The sequence below is a fragment of the Schistocerca americana genome, chromosome 5, assembly GCF_021461395.2.
Source record: "Schistocerca americana isolate TAMUIC-IGC-003095 chromosome 5, iqSchAmer2.1, whole genome shotgun sequence".
Classification (NCBI taxonomy): domain Eukaryota; kingdom Metazoa; phylum Arthropoda; class Insecta; order Orthoptera; family Acrididae; genus Schistocerca; species Schistocerca americana.
Genome location: NC_060123.1, coordinates 425,619,353 through 425,635,048, shown reverse-complemented (window position 1 = coordinate 425,635,048; position 15,696 = coordinate 425,619,353). Strand labels below are relative to the sequence as shown.

At 41.7% G+C, this 15,696-nt stretch overlaps 1 non-coding gene across 1 annotated transcript; it reads left to right on the top strand.

Moving 5' to 3' along the window:
• Window positions 1-6,096: 6,096 nt before the first annotated feature.
• Window positions 6,097-6,287, top strand: LOC124617242. Its single transcript, XR_006980010.1, has one exon. It is a non-coding gene; the product is annotated as a U2 spliceosomal RNA (small nuclear RNA).
• The last annotated feature ends 9,409 nt before the right edge of the window (window positions 6,288-15,696 follow it).

The window sequence follows — 15,696 nt, the reverse complement described above, 5'->3', positions numbered from 1 at the left end:
AAAGTGTTACAGACCCAGCGAGCATGCAGAAGTGCTGCAGCACGACGTGGCAAGGCCTCGTCTGATGTCTGAAGTAGTGCTGAAGGGAACAGACACCATGAATCCTGCAAGGCGGTCCATAAATTCGTAAGAGTACGAAGGGCTGGAGATCTCTTCTGAACGGCACGTTGCACGGCATCCCATATATGCTCAGTAATGTGCATGTCTAGGGAATTTGGTGGCCAGCGGAAGTGTTTAAATTGAGAAGACTGTTCCTGTATCCACACTGTAGCAATTCTGGGCTTGTGGGGTGTCGCACTGTCCTGCTGGAATTGCCTAAGTCCGTCGGAATGCACAATGGACATGAATGGACGCAGTTGACCAGGTAGGATGCTTATGTACGTGTCACCTGTCAGAGTCGTATCTACACGTATCCAACTGCACACGCCCCACACTATTACAGAGCCTGTATCCGCTTCTACAGTCCCCTGCTGACGTGCAGGGTCCATGGCTTAATGAGGTTGTCTCCGTACCCGTACCCGTCCATCTGCTCGTTACAATTTGAAACGAGACTAGTCCGACCAGGTCACAGGTTTCCAGTCATCAACAGTCCAATGTTGGTGTTAACGGGCCCAGGCGAGGCGTAAAGCTTTGTGTCGTGCAGTCATCAAGGGTACACGAGTGGACCTTCGGCTCCGAAATCCCACGTTGATGATGTTTCGTTGAATGGTTCGCACGCTGTCACTTGTTGATGACCCAGCACTGAAATCTGCAGCAGTTTGCGGAATGAATGCACTTCTGTCACGATGGAAGTTTCTCTTTAATCGTCGGTGGTCCCGTCCTGGCAGGATCTTTTTCCAGCCACAGCGATGTCGGAGATTTGATACTTTACTGGATTCCTGATATTCACGGTACACTCGTGAAATGGTCGCACGGCAAAATCCCCACTTCATCGCTGCTCCGGAGATGCTTTGTCCCATCGCTCATGCGCCGACTATAACACCACATTCAAACTCACTTAAATCCCGATAACCTATTATTGTAGCAGCAGTAACCGGTCTAACAGCACCGTCAGACACTTGTCTTATAATATAGGCGTAGCCGGTGCAGCGCCTTATTCTGCCTGTTTACGTCCCTCCATATTTGAACACGCATAGTCACTTAGATAAACGTGTCTAGCACGTCTTCTACGGAATTCTGAAAGAAACTTTTACTATTTTTTCACCTCTTTCCTAAATAGTATATGACCCAAGGAAAGAGCAATCTAAAGTGTGGTATGTCAATCAACGTAGGTCACATAACATTGTTGACCGTTGTAATGAATGTGACAGTTCCTTAAGGATGCTATGCCACTTAGAGTCATTACATTCGGACGTAATACTAAAGAAACGGAATTAAGATATGTGTAGATTAGTTGGATGTCATAATGCGGCTCTACAGATACTAGTGCATCGGCGACACAGTGAAGTGATAATTGTTGGAGTCTAATTTTTATGGCATTGTTTTCTTGCAGGTATCAGTGTTATTCTGTTCCCTGACTATGAAAAGTAATATGATTTCGCACAGATAAAGAAAGAAGCATCTTGAAGGTGGAAAAGACGCGATGAAAAGCTGAGATAACAAGCAGTATGGATAGGTTTACTGAACAGCATTGCAGAAGCTGCACATGCGAAGTATTGTGCCAACCTTTCCGTCTCGGAGCAGCATTGCGTTCTATGTCCTTAATTTGTTGGATGTTTTCCATTCTCTGTCTTCCTCTACAGTTTATACATTCTACAGCTCCCTCTAGTGTCACAAACTTATTCACTGGTCTCTAAGATACGTGCTGTCATCTTATCGCTCTATCATGTCAATGTTTTAATTAATTTCCTTTCCTCACCAGTTCTGAGGAGAACCTCCTCATTCCTCACCTCATCGGTCTATCTAATTTCCAACGTCCTTCTGTTACACCACATCTCAAATGTTTCTTTCTTTTTTCTTCTGGCTTTCCCACAGCCCGAGTCTCACTGATATACAATGCTGTACTTCAATCATACATTCTCAGAAATTTCTTCCTCACATTAAGACCTATGCTTGACATTAGGAGACTTGTCTCGGCCGTCAATACCATTTTTGACACTGTTAGCCTGCTGTTTATGTCCTCCTTGCTCCTTCCGTTACAGGTTATTTTGCTGCTTAAGTAAAAAATTCCTTAATTTTTCTACTTTGTGAACCCCAGTTCTGAAGTTACGTTTCTCGCTGTACTGATTTCTGCTGCTTTTCATTAGATCCGTCTGTCTTTGGTTTACTCTCAGCCCTTTTACTGTACTCATTAGATCGTTCATTACATTCAGTACATCCTGTAATTCTATTAGCCTTCACTTTGGACAGCAATGTAAAGAACTAATGGTATCATTGATATCCTTATATATTAAATTATGTCATTGCTTCTACCACGTATAGATTGAACAGCAGGGCGAAAAACAACAACTCTGTTTTACAATCCTTTTAATCGGGCACGTCGTCATTGGTCTTCCACGCTTATGGTTCCCTCTTGTTTCTTGTACACACTATATATTATCAGTTTCTTCCTACAGCTAAACCCTACTTGACTCAGAATTTCGTACATTTTGCACGATTTTACACTGTCGAAAGCTTTTTCCAGGTCTACAAATACTATGGACGTGTTTCGATTTTCCTTCAGTTTTGCTTCCGTTATAAACCCCAACGTCAGAAATACCTCTCTGTCTTTAATTTTCCTAAAGTCAAGGTGATCACCATTTAACACTTCTTCAGTTATCTTTTCCATTCCTCTTTTGCTGTCGTTGGGGTAGTGTGCAAAATATTTTTCCGAAAGTCTGAAGGTACACCGTCAGTCTCATACATTCTACTCACCAACATGAATAGTCGTTTTGTTGTCACAGTCACCTACATTTTAGGAATTCCTATGGACTTTTGTCAGCCCTTTCTGCCTTATTTAATTTTAAGTCTCTCAAAGCATTCTTGTATTTTGATTCTAATACTGGATCCCCTATCTCTTTCTTATCGACTCATGGCTACTCTTCTCTCACGTCACAAAACAAGTCCTCCCCCTCGTCGAGGCTTCAGCTTCCCATATTTGTAAAAATAAAGTACTAACAAAATGTCAGTTTGGTTTTCAGAAAGGCTTTTCAGAAAGCCTTTTCAGAAAGGCTTTTCAACAGAAAATGCTATATACACTTTCACTGATCAAATATTAAATGCTCTGAATAACCGGACATCACCCATTGGAATTTTTGTGATCTCTCAAAGGTCTTTGATTGTGTAAATCATGGAATTCTTTTAGATAAGCTAAATCATTATGGTTTGAGGGGGGCAGTGCACAAATGGTTTAATTCGTACTTAAATGGAAGAATTCAGAATGTTGAAATAAGTGGTTCATGTAATGTTAAAACAACAGCTGATTCCTCAAACTGGGGAGCTATCAAGTACGGGGTCCCACAGGGTTTGGTCTTAGGTCCTTTACTGTTCTTGATATACATTAATGACTTACCATTCCACATTGATGAATATGCAAAGTTAGTTCTTTTTGCTGATGATACAATTATAGTAATAACATCCAAAAACCAAGAACTAAGTGATGTAATTGTAAATGATGTTTTCACAAAATTATTAAGTGGTTCTCAGCTAACGGACTCTCTTTAAATTTTGATAAAAAGCAGTATATACAGTTCCGTACAGTAAATGGCACAACTCCAGTAATAAATATAGACTTTGAACAGAAATCTGTAGCTAAGGTAGAATTTTCAAAATTTTTAGGTGTGTCCATTGATAAGAGGTTAAACTGGAAGCAACACATTGATGGTCTGCTGAAACGTCTGAGTTCAGCTACGTACGCTATTAGGGTTATTGCAAATTTTGCTGATAAGAATCTCAGTAAATTAGCTTACTATGCCTACTTTCATTCACTGCTTTCGTATGGCTTCATATTCTGGGGTAATTCATCGTTTAGTAGAAAAGTATTCATTGCTAAAAAACGTGTAATCAGAATAATTGCTGGAGCCCACCCACGGCCATCCTGCAGATATCTATTTAAGGATCTGGCGATCCTCACAGTAACCTCACAGTATATATATTCACTTGTGAAATTTGTTGTTAATAATCCAACCCAGTTCAAAAGGAATAGCAGTGTGCATAGCTATAACACCAGGAGAAAGGATGATCTTCACTATGCAGGGTTAAATCTGACTTTGGCACAGAAAGGGGTAAATTATGCTGCCACAAAAGTCTTTGGTCATCTACCAAACAGCATCAAAAGCCTGACAGATAGCCAACCAACATTTAAAAATAAATTAAAAGAATTTATAGATGACAACTCCTTCTACTCATTTGCTGAATTTTTAGATATAAATTAAGGGAGGGAAAAAAGCAACTTAAACATTAGTGTCATGCAATATTTTGTGTAATGTAATATCTTGTTCAGACATCTTTTATTAACCTGACATGTTCCGCATCATTATGAAGTGTCGTATTCATGATCTATGGAACAAGTAATCTAACCTAATCTTACTCTTTCTATGTATCCACTCTCTCCTCTGAATTTAGCAACGGAATTCCCATCGCACTCTTACACTAACGGCCTTGCTTTTACAGCAAATTTCGCCGAAGCATGCTTTGACTTTTCTGTATGCCGAGTCAGCCCTTTCGACAACGAATTCTTCCTCGACTTCTTCACATTTTTTGTGCAGCCATTTCCCCTTACATTCCTTTATTTCCTAATTATTGATTTCCTAAGTGACTCGTATTCTTTACTCTTGATTTTCCTTGTACATTTATGTACTTCCTTCTTTCGTCTATCGACTGGAGTATTTCTTTTGTTACCCAAGATGTTCTTGTAATTAACTTCCTTGTACTTACGTTTTTCTTCCCAACTTCTGTGGCTGCTGTTTTTAGAGATGTTCATTCCTCTTCAACTGAACTGCCTACTGAGCTATTCAAAAAGCTTCAAGCGTGTCTCTTTACACCAATGTGCCTCCTGATCGCATTTCCTTGCCCATTAGCTCTTCCTGACTAGTCTCTTACACTTCATCATTTCTAAAATGTAATCTGAATCTATATCTGCTCCTGAGTCCGCCTTTCAATCCACTATCTGATTTTGGAATCGTTGCCTGACCGTGATGTAATCCAAAGGGGACTCTTTCCGTATCTCCGATACTTTCCAAAGTATACCTCCTCCTCTCGTGATTTCTGAACACAGTGTTCGCTATTACTTGCTGAAATTTATTGCACAGTCAGTCTTTCTCCTCTTTCATTCCTAGTATCAAGCCGATATTCTCCTGTAACGTTTTTTTCTGTTCCTTCCCCTGCAACCGCATTCCAGTCCTGTATGCCTATCAGATTTTCATCTAGCATTATGTACTGAATTACCCATTCAATATCCCCATACACTTTCTTCTTCATTTTCTGCTTGCGATGTGGGCATGTGTACCTTAACTATTGCTGTCGGTGTCTGTTTGCCGTTGACTGTGATGAGAATAACCCTGTCACTGAACTGCTCGCAACAGCTCACTCTCTGAGCTACCTTTCTGTTCATAACAAATTCTTCTCCTTTTAAAGCCTTCTCTGCTACTGTTGACATTTCCCTATTCTCGTCTGACCAGAAGTCCTTGACTTCTTTGTGTTTACTTCACTAACCCCACTACATCTATATTGAGCCTTACCATTTCCCTTTTCAGATTTTCTATGTTCCCCACCTCTTTGGAATTCCATGTCCCGAGTTGTAGCACGTTATCTTTCTCGTAGATAATTCAATCTTCTGGTCATGATCGGCTCCCATTTCGCAGTCCCCTCATGGGGATCCGAATCAGGGACTAGTCCATAATGGTTTGTCAACGGAAAGTTCGTCATGAGGTTTTTTCAATTCCAGGCCACATGTCCCGTGGATACAGGTTGCATATCTTTATGCAGAGGATTTCCGTGCCTTCTGAATCCTCGTGCCGTTAAACATTGCTGCTTCTTCTGCCGTTAGGGTCAGTTTCCCACACCAAGGACAACAGAGCTCCTCCGCCTTTTTTGACATGACCGTTGGCAGAACGGTGGTGACGTCTCAGGCCGAAAGTCTTTGGCAGCCGTCCGCCTGCTTAGCTAACATCGCTTCTCGACGCTTCTCGACATTTTGGCCAAGATCAAAGTGTATCATCTGTTCTTATCAGCTTAATATCTGATACGTCCTCCATTGCAGAACCAGAATATTAAACTCAGTTTTGGTTCATCACGGAGTGCTAGGGTCTTGCTCCACCTCTGTCGCGGGTTGGCCCAGAACTGCACTATCACCGGGATCAAAAACAATTGTCACAGAGTGATGAACTTCTGGCAAGTGAGAGACTCTTTGTTACTCTTAGGACAGTGTATCTTTGGCATGTAGTATTGTATGTTCTGTGACTATGAAATAAAGTGTTGTTAGACTGCTAATCGCTGCTCTACTGTGATTCACGACAAAAATTTAAAAAAAAACTGGTAACATGCTTGCCTTCCATGCAGCGGGCCCGGGTTCGATTCCCGGCGGGGTTGGGGATTTTCTCCGCTCGTGGACTGGGTGTTGTGTTGTCGTCATCATTTCATTCTCATCACCGGCACGAGAGACGCACAATGTGGCTTCGACGGAAATAAGACGCACTCGGTGGCCGAACTTCCCGCGATGGGACCTCCCGGCGAGCAATGCCTTACGATCATTTCTTTTTTTCTTTGTTCACCGTTTATGACGATTTTTATTCCAACCTGGCTTAGAAGACATTTTTATTACTAGTTAGAGACACCACAGGTAAACCGCCGCACATACAGCGAATATTCCAGGAGGATTGGCTCAATGTTACTTAAGACACGGCAGAAATAGCGGGTCGTATCAAATCAGTAAAAAGCACCGTCTATCATGGACAACTGAAAAAGAAGAAGAGAGGAGGATAGCACCTTTTCAAAAGACCTTGGTTCATATGACTCGGCTGATAGTACTATGTTCCCTTTCCAGAGTTGTGGTGAAGATCACGACGACTGCTGGAGCAACGTGGAACCAGTCGTTCCCAACAATGGCTTTAGGGGCGGAGGCAGCTGTGGTTTGACTAACAAAGAATTCTTCTTTGCCTATTGACTTGCAGTCCACGACATTGGTTTGTCAGAGGCTGAGGCAAATTACATATCTAAGGCTTTGCGCTGGGGGTTGTGGCTATGTGTTCGCGCCCCATTCCAAGGAAATTGTTTCAGGCTCCAGAAAGACATTACTACGAGCATCCGATTTTGTACGATCCACAGGCAAACGGGAACTGCCACGGATACAGAGCTTTGCTACAGTTAAATGGACTATCCAAGGTTTACGAATAAAACTAAATCAATCACTGAAATTCCAGGGATGCATCTCTGTGTCATTATACTCAGCGAAAGAAACAAAAAAGGAACTGGAGAACAAACACTAAATGAACAGATCAAGTTTTGGAGTGGTCTACTAAAACATTTCAAAGAAGAAATGGGATTTAATGCTGATTAAATCGAAGTATACCAAGTATGTGGCAGGGTAGAAGATATAAGTGACCGATTTTTAAAGGTGAACCTCATGCTCTATGGACAGCCTACTACGATAGTAGGGATATATCCATTACATGACAATGTAATTGGAAAAAACTTGGTTGATTTGGAAATCCTAGAAAGATACCGAACCATATCAAGACAAAATTATTTGGAGATTTAAACAGCAGAATCAGCTGCGAGGACTTGGATATAGTCGGAAATTGTGGAAAGAAAGTAGTAAATAACGATTGCCATAAACTAAAAGATACATTTAGGAAATATGAATGTGTATTTGCTAATACCTTATGACAACAGGAGAAAATGCGCATGTACGCTTTGGGGGAACCAGCGCGAAACATTAATTCATCAATGACAGAAGCGGAAGATTTAAAGTGGCAGACGTTGGAGTGTTAAGACAACCTGACTGTGCACGTAACCAACATGTAGTGCCAGACAAAATCATTTATGTCTTCAAACAAATGAGGTCTACACTGAGAAACCACAATATTACAATTTCCTGTATTTAAAACAGACGTGCTGAGACAATCACCGTGGCTTAATTACCAAGATGATGTAGCAAAGTAGGTTGGAGAAAAAACTATTTCTCCATTGGATAGGTACGCAATTGCTCGTATATGATAGGCTTGACCAGTAGGTACTTTACTGGAGCATGAGATTTGACGCTTTCCACGTTCACCTTAAGCTGTATAAATTCCAGTTTTAGCCATTCGAGGATCAACCTTTTAAAAGGTTACATAGTTTACTGGTTTACAACTTTAGCACTGGGACATCGCACATTTTCTCTAACTTTATGAAGTGAAAAGCAATGAATAAAAACAAGTTTCTTTTTCTCGCAGTCATACAGTACGTTTTAACAGGACTTCATATAAACATTTTCCGTATTCGATACAGATTGTCACCCTAAGACGCACCTATAACGATGTGAAACCGGTACTGTTGCCTAATAAAGGAATCTGTCTATAGCTAATGCAGCCTTGAAGAATTTTCATTAATTTTTTAAGGAATTTGAAAATTATTTTAGAGAATCTTTGGAAAATTCTTCACAGTAATAGTATATAATGTAAGCTGCAGTTTCCCAAACTACAGAAGAGTAGATATAATAAAACCCTCATATGTTTTATGTCGTACTTCAGAGGGAGTGGATCAAAGTAAAATATTTTACAATCCTCTCGAAAGGCAGAATATCGATTGACAGCGGAGCTACATCTGTGCTCTTTATGTCGTGTAGTAAGAGAGGCGACAGCATGGGTAAACCATTAGTTGACGGGAATAAACTGCGCTTTCCTCTTTATATCCGTTCTTAGATAAGTATCTCAAAGTGCGTACCATCCTGCGCGTGACAGTGACGCGCGAATTTGTCTCGTGGCTGGCAACCGTGTCCTGTATCGACATATCGACAGTTTGCACTCCGCGTCTTCCGCCGTGATATAGCGCTCATCTGGAATGCTGGTCACCATCTGTCGATCGTGAGAAAGTTACTGCGGGAGAGTGTCGCAGATAAACAGACTAGCCTGGAAACTTTTCCAGTCTGGAGATGCACGGTCCACGTTTGCTGTATTGACAGATATCTCAGTGGGAAGTTTCTCTTCGCCTGTAGTAAATCACAGAGCAACGTGCACAGACTTCGTATTTCGAGTTTCTGTCCACAGGGTCTTCCTTCTCTCTGTTTAGCGAATACCTGACCCTGCCTTCGTAGTTTTCCTTCCTGACTCATTTGGTTACATTAATTTTTCTTCCTTATTAATCTTCGTATGCTATTATAATATTTTCTAGATTTCTGCTATTTCTCTATCCTATCATTTATCCCGTATTACAGACCATTATTTTCATTACTCGAAAAATTAATTTTATTTCAACGTTGTGACCGTGTGTCCTCCCTCACCACAGCCTCGAGATACTAAGGAGTGGAGGACGGATACGACACAATAAACAGTTCATCCAGCCACCCAGTAACGTGTAAACGGAGTCACAACCTGTAAACAAGCTGCATACAGAGAACCTGACACTAGTTACCATCCGCCACGTACTGAATGTTGGCTTGCAGAGTACGTATATCGAGGGAGATGCAGATGAATAACTGATAAACGTAGTAAGAAATACCGTGTTCCACAGATGTTCTATGCGTATGACATTGCAAAGAAACAACTCCCACTTGTTCTACAAATGTACAAGTTTATTGGTTTATAATATTTGGCTACTGTATACTTCTCATTCACTCGCTGAGCATTTGAAGCACGCTGCTACCGTTTCACTCAGGGCAGTGATAGCTAAGATTCTCACAGCGTAAATGACTGGGGTACAATTCTAGGCGTTCAGCCGGAAAGACTGTTACATAAGTTATATTTCATTCTAGTTCCCTGTTAACTTGTATTTAGCTATTCCGAGCAGTAGAGTATTGTTACTGACAAGCAAAACATCTCACGCGATTCTGAGTTAGCTTGGTGGCGCGCCGTAACCTGAGTACCCTGTGAGTGTCCCTTGGCAGGGTTCCGATGAAGACTACAACTATGGAGGCAAAGTGGGACGATGCACTCCCTACAGTGGCCTGAGGAGTGTGGACTGTGACGTTTAATTGACAGAGAACGCTATTTTCTGGCTGCTGCTTTGCAGTCCACGGCATTACTTGCACAAAGGCTCATACAGAAATGTTGAGGCCGAACTGCACTACCTGGTATTGATAACACAAACACTCTTACAGAAATGCAGTGTACTTTTGGGATTGCTTAACCAGGCGTAGTTCCCATATTCAGACGTCATATCCATTTATGAAACAAGTGATGGAGAATATCAACGACGTACTCCTCTCGAGTTCTAACTGAGATGAACGTTGTCATTTGTTGGAGTGGGTGTTAAACGCAATGGAAAAGGAAGGAATGAATCTGCAACTGGATATAATTGAATTCGTTGTGACGTATGGACTTTTTGGTTTACCTGTTTCTGAACATCAAATCTGTGTGCTAACGAACAGTCTGAGGCATGAAATCATAATAAGGAACCCAAGGTAATATTCGATTCGTTCGGGTTCTTTAGGCTTTATAGTAGGCTGAATAGTACATTGCTTCATCGTCCAGATTTCAGTAAACCATTTTGTTCAATAACTAATTAATTTGGAATTGCATTCGAATTGTTCCAACTTGAACCTCAGGGTGACTGCAAGTTACACAAAACTGTATGAGTAGATCACTGCAACCAGTTGAAAGGAATTTCATCATATCAGAACGAGGAGCACTTGCTACTCGTACACTGATTTATTTCCTGATATTCGAATATTATCTGCTTGGACACAACGTTATGGTTTAAAGCCATTAGAAAACCCTCAGATTCTTGAAAATATGTAAGCTGAAGAAAGCAGTGCTGATTATGTGGGAAACGTGCTGCAAACAGTTGTACATGCAAATATATTACATACACGAAAGAAAATTTGTTAGGAGAGAAACTGACAATGAGTTCAGTTCACAGATGTGTCAAATGCAGGGAGAGCTTAATGCTACTGAAAATACAGAGCACCTACTGGAGTGGAAGGTATGAGTAAAAGAGAAAGGGATCTTGAGATTAGTACAGAAGAATCTGAGCTGGAAACAGAATCAAGAAGATATTTAGATATTGATAAATAGTTGCCTCGTGTACTGTCATCACCCAACGGTTCCACAAAATTTTTGCATACTTGGCAATGTGCTGCTTCTAATACAGAATTTAGACGAATGAAAGGAGGAAAGTGCGTCTCTCCTGTCATCTTGTAAAATTAATAACTGACTACACTCATTAGAAATGTGGACATTATGGAGTGAAAAATGTAGAGCTGAAATGAGTGAGAATCTACTTTTTGACAATATGAACTGAAGGGCGGCTAACAGGCTCGCCACCTGAATCTTCTGCCATTACGTAAGGACAGATAGACCTACTGGTTAAGGTGAAATGCATACACTTGATTCTCAGGAGCCAAGGAAGTTGCTGATCATGAACGTCTTTAGGCCATTACTTGCTGCCAAAAGAGGTTGTGCATAATGACATAGTGTGGCGTTTCGCCTGTATGGCTGGCAACCCATGAAGCAGTTGAATGTTGCCGGTTGCCTATAAGCTACGCAACCACTCTGCGTCAAAAACAGTTTTGCAGCAGTTCGACTAGGCGGCCCAAGCCGCGCCAATTGGGGTCTCGGACTGGCGGGTCCTATTTGCATCCGCGACCCACGCGACTTAAAATGAAAATTAAAAAATTTCATAATTTGTATTAAAAAAAATCGCAGTTTATAATAGGTTTTTAAGTTTCTATATATGCAGCGCCCTTGCATTTCCTGTGGCTAAGTTTGTAAGTAGGCTGTTTAGGTTTTTATATTGGTAACGCCACGTAGCGCTCTGTATGAAAATCACTGGCTGAGCTGTGTGCAGTCTGTGGTTGGTTTGCATTGCTGGAATTTGCTATTGGAGTGTCGAGCAGGTGGCTGTTAACAGCGCGTAGCGTTGCGCAGTTGAAGGTGAGCCGCCAGCAGTGGTGGATGTGGGGAGAGAAATGGCGGAGTTTTGAGAGCGGATGATCTGGACGTGTGTCCATCAGAGACAGTAAATTTGTAAGACTGCATGTCATGAACTGCTATATATATTATGACTTTTGAACAATATTAAGGTAAATACATTGTTTGTACTCTATCAAAATCTTTCATTTGCTAACTATGCCTATCAGTAGTTAGTGCCTTCAGTAGTTTGAATCTTTTATTTAGCTGGCAGTAGTGGCGCTCGCTTTATTGCAGTAGTTTGAGTAACGAAGATTTTTGTGAGGTAAGTGTTTTGTGAAAGGTATAGTTAGGTGTTAGTCAGGGCCATTCTTTTGTAGGGATTATTGAAAGTCAAATTGCGTTGCGCTAAAAATATTGTGTGTCAGTTTAGTGTTGATCAAAATAGGTAAAGAGCGAAATGTCTGAGTACGTTCAATTCTGCTCAGCTGTTTGAAAATCAAATAATGTAAGAGGTTTATCAGCACAGTAATTCACTCATTTTTCTAAGGGAACGTTTCAAGTTCTTTGATAATAACTTACCTGTTTCTGTATGAGCAACATCTTTACATCTGCGACGTCTAAGTTCTTTGACCACAGCACACGTGTTTGTATGTAAACATAGTCTATTTATTACACGACTGCACATCGTAATAGTGAAATATGAAGCTATACTTGGTGAAACTGAAATATGGACGTGAAAATGATAATAAGTGTGTAACTAAATGGCAAAATTGTCAGCATAGCGTAACTGTGATAATAGAGCTTTATCTTTATGTAAGTACCGATATATTTTGGTCAAATGCTGCCTTGCCACTTACAGTTGTCCCACTTGTATCTGTGTAGTCACCAGCAAATAATTTTTTTCTATATATACAGTGATAACCAACGGTATAAACATGTACATGAATGTATAAACACCTGAGGATGGGGGCAAGCCCGAAACCGGTGGTGTGACAAATAAATAACCTTTTATTGTGATTGGTAGCGGATATTTTTCTACACCTTATGAAGGAACAGTCACGGAGTTTGACAGCATATATTAAGGATAAAATTCACTTAAAATAGTTCCTGTCATATCCTTACGCAAGACAGTATTTAAGTCCACACACAGACGTGCAGTGGCAATTCACGTCGAACCAGAGCTACAGACAAACATCCGCTCCACTATGATGCCACTGCCTGCTACTGACCAGCTGTCCCCTCGACTGACACCGCCTGGCCTCTGCAGCTCCTCCACCACTCTTGCCTCCGTTGTTGGGTCGTAATCTCGTTCATGAACTTTGGTATAACATAGACTGTATTGTGTTTTCCCAAAGATATATATCACTGTGCATGCACTGAAAGTAAACTCTCGTGGAACATGGTTTCCGTGCACAGGAGTAGAACTTCGTAAATAATAACTTGTGGAGGCTGGACGAAGCACGAGACTTGTGAGCTGTTAAACAAAGGCCTTCAACCGGTAAGTCATTTCTGAATGTTAAATGTGTTTTGTTCGTCGGAGCGAACAAACATACTACTTTTTTTCTTCAATAAACTGCATTTGTGGAAAACTAGTGATTTTAATTCCATCTACTGCGGATTCCTTACAGATATTTTCATGTTAATAGACTGTTTTATGAAATGTATCAAGCTACACCCAATAAATGTGCAAAGTAGTAAAACAATAGCTGATCAGCTGTAAATGGATTAGTTCTTGAAATTAGGTACGCAAGGTTGCATTTTTCCTGACAATGGACCATACTTTGTGATACAGAAACTAGAAAACAGTTTAAGAGAGAGCAGTATGCGCCACATTAATATTGCATCAAGTTTCCTAAACGGAATTATGTGCAAGTGGGCATTGTGCAAACTAATTAAACTGTGTTACGCTTACTACCCTCTCAGACCACTACATGGACAAACTATTCTGCGATGGAGAATTAAAGGGTCATTTCTTCGAAATTCCGAAGATGTTGCCATTTTCCACGAAGAAATTTGAAACATGACTCAAAAAAGTGCCAACAATCTTCTCCTGTAAAGTTCTTGAAACATGACATCACCCTCACTCTTGGCGACCCCTCAAACGGAAGGGTGTCGACAAATGCAAAAATTGCCAGGGCTCACATGTTCAAATAAAATACGTTAATTATATCACATTGGCACTAAATTTCAAAATAATTCCGACGTACGTCACCACGGACATGACACGTTGGGAAGTTCGTCACACCCCTCTTATGCGCATTTCGCCTCTTCTTGTGACTTGTCTGCGGTGCAGGTTAAAACCGCGATGCCCAGCGTCGACATGGCGTGGATTTGTTATGGGTAGCTTTTGAAAAACATTTCAGACACACCGCCAGTCAGTGCCGACACGAAAAGGCCTCAGGTGGCACAAAAGGCGTCAATGGAAACACACCTTACGTTGGTGCGTTGATATCCACACATTTTGTGGTCGAAGAAAACAGTTCACAGTACTATGAGAAAGAGGACGGCGTTCTTGACGACCTTTGAGAGTACTGACGTCCCCCTCTCACCTACGATTAAGCCCTTTCCTAAGGACATCGTGTACTACAAAACCACTAAAAGTGATGGCACCCCATCTGAGTTTAGCTCGTCCGCAATTTGTGTTCTGGTATGCAGGGCGGAACCACTAGGGACAGTTGAAAACCACACGATGGAGTTTCAGTTGGACCCAAACCAGGAAAACGTGTCTGTGCTTTTTCAGCCCTTCTGCTCTGCAACTTCCTGTAGTGTGATCTCCGAGAAGTGCAGCACTGACACGTGCATGAATCAAATTCTAAAGGGTCGCTCTAAGACCCGCAGGCCGGAACACCCTTAGTGCCATCCGCGTATCTTTGTTGACCATTTTAAAAAAGCACCTGCACAAAGGCAGCCAACCATTGATTACTTGGCCTCGACTCACACACCACAGATTTTGCATTAGGCCAGCAGACACTAGTTCAGCAACATGCCGCCACTCAGCTCTGCAGTACGAAATGGTTGTTTGTTACACAGTGTCGTGGAATCAGTGATTGGCTGTTCTCTGTGGAGTGCAGGTACGTTCTCAAAGTACTTATTAACGGTGAGTGGCTGTTGTCGAAATGGGGTGGGGGATGGGGGTGGGGGGAGGGGCGTAGAATGACCCTTTGCCCCATTATTTTTTATTTACGCCTGTGTCAATATCGCAGGCCTCCTTGATCACCCCACAAGAAAGCGCCAAACGTAAGGTCTGGAAAAGCATAAACACCCACTGGTGCTTTGGATCAAGCTCAGATTTCGCCGAATAGTTTTGGTCCCTAAGATTCCAACTTGTATACCAGGACACAAATTTCAGTCGCGCTACCGTACATATGTGTTTGAGGTTTCAGGCCCACGATGTCATTAGAGAGGGGTTCGAACTTCCTGGGAGGGTCAGCAGTGTGAAGGACTGACGCGAGCGTCGTTCTATTGCTCGTCGCACTGCGAACGGTCGTTTTCGACTGCAAAATTAATGGAAATCTATTCCCCAAGGGAAAGGGCTGTTCATCGGAGCCCTTTATGCCAGCCTATGACGCCTTTTCAGGTCTATACTGGATAGCAATGTGTCTGAAATGTTTTCAGTTGCCCTCCATAAGACAGCCGCGCCATTTAGACGCTGCATATCACGGTTCTATCCCTCATCGTAGAGAAGTCAAAAGACAGGGTGAAATGTGGGCAAGAGGAGATGTGGTGACAT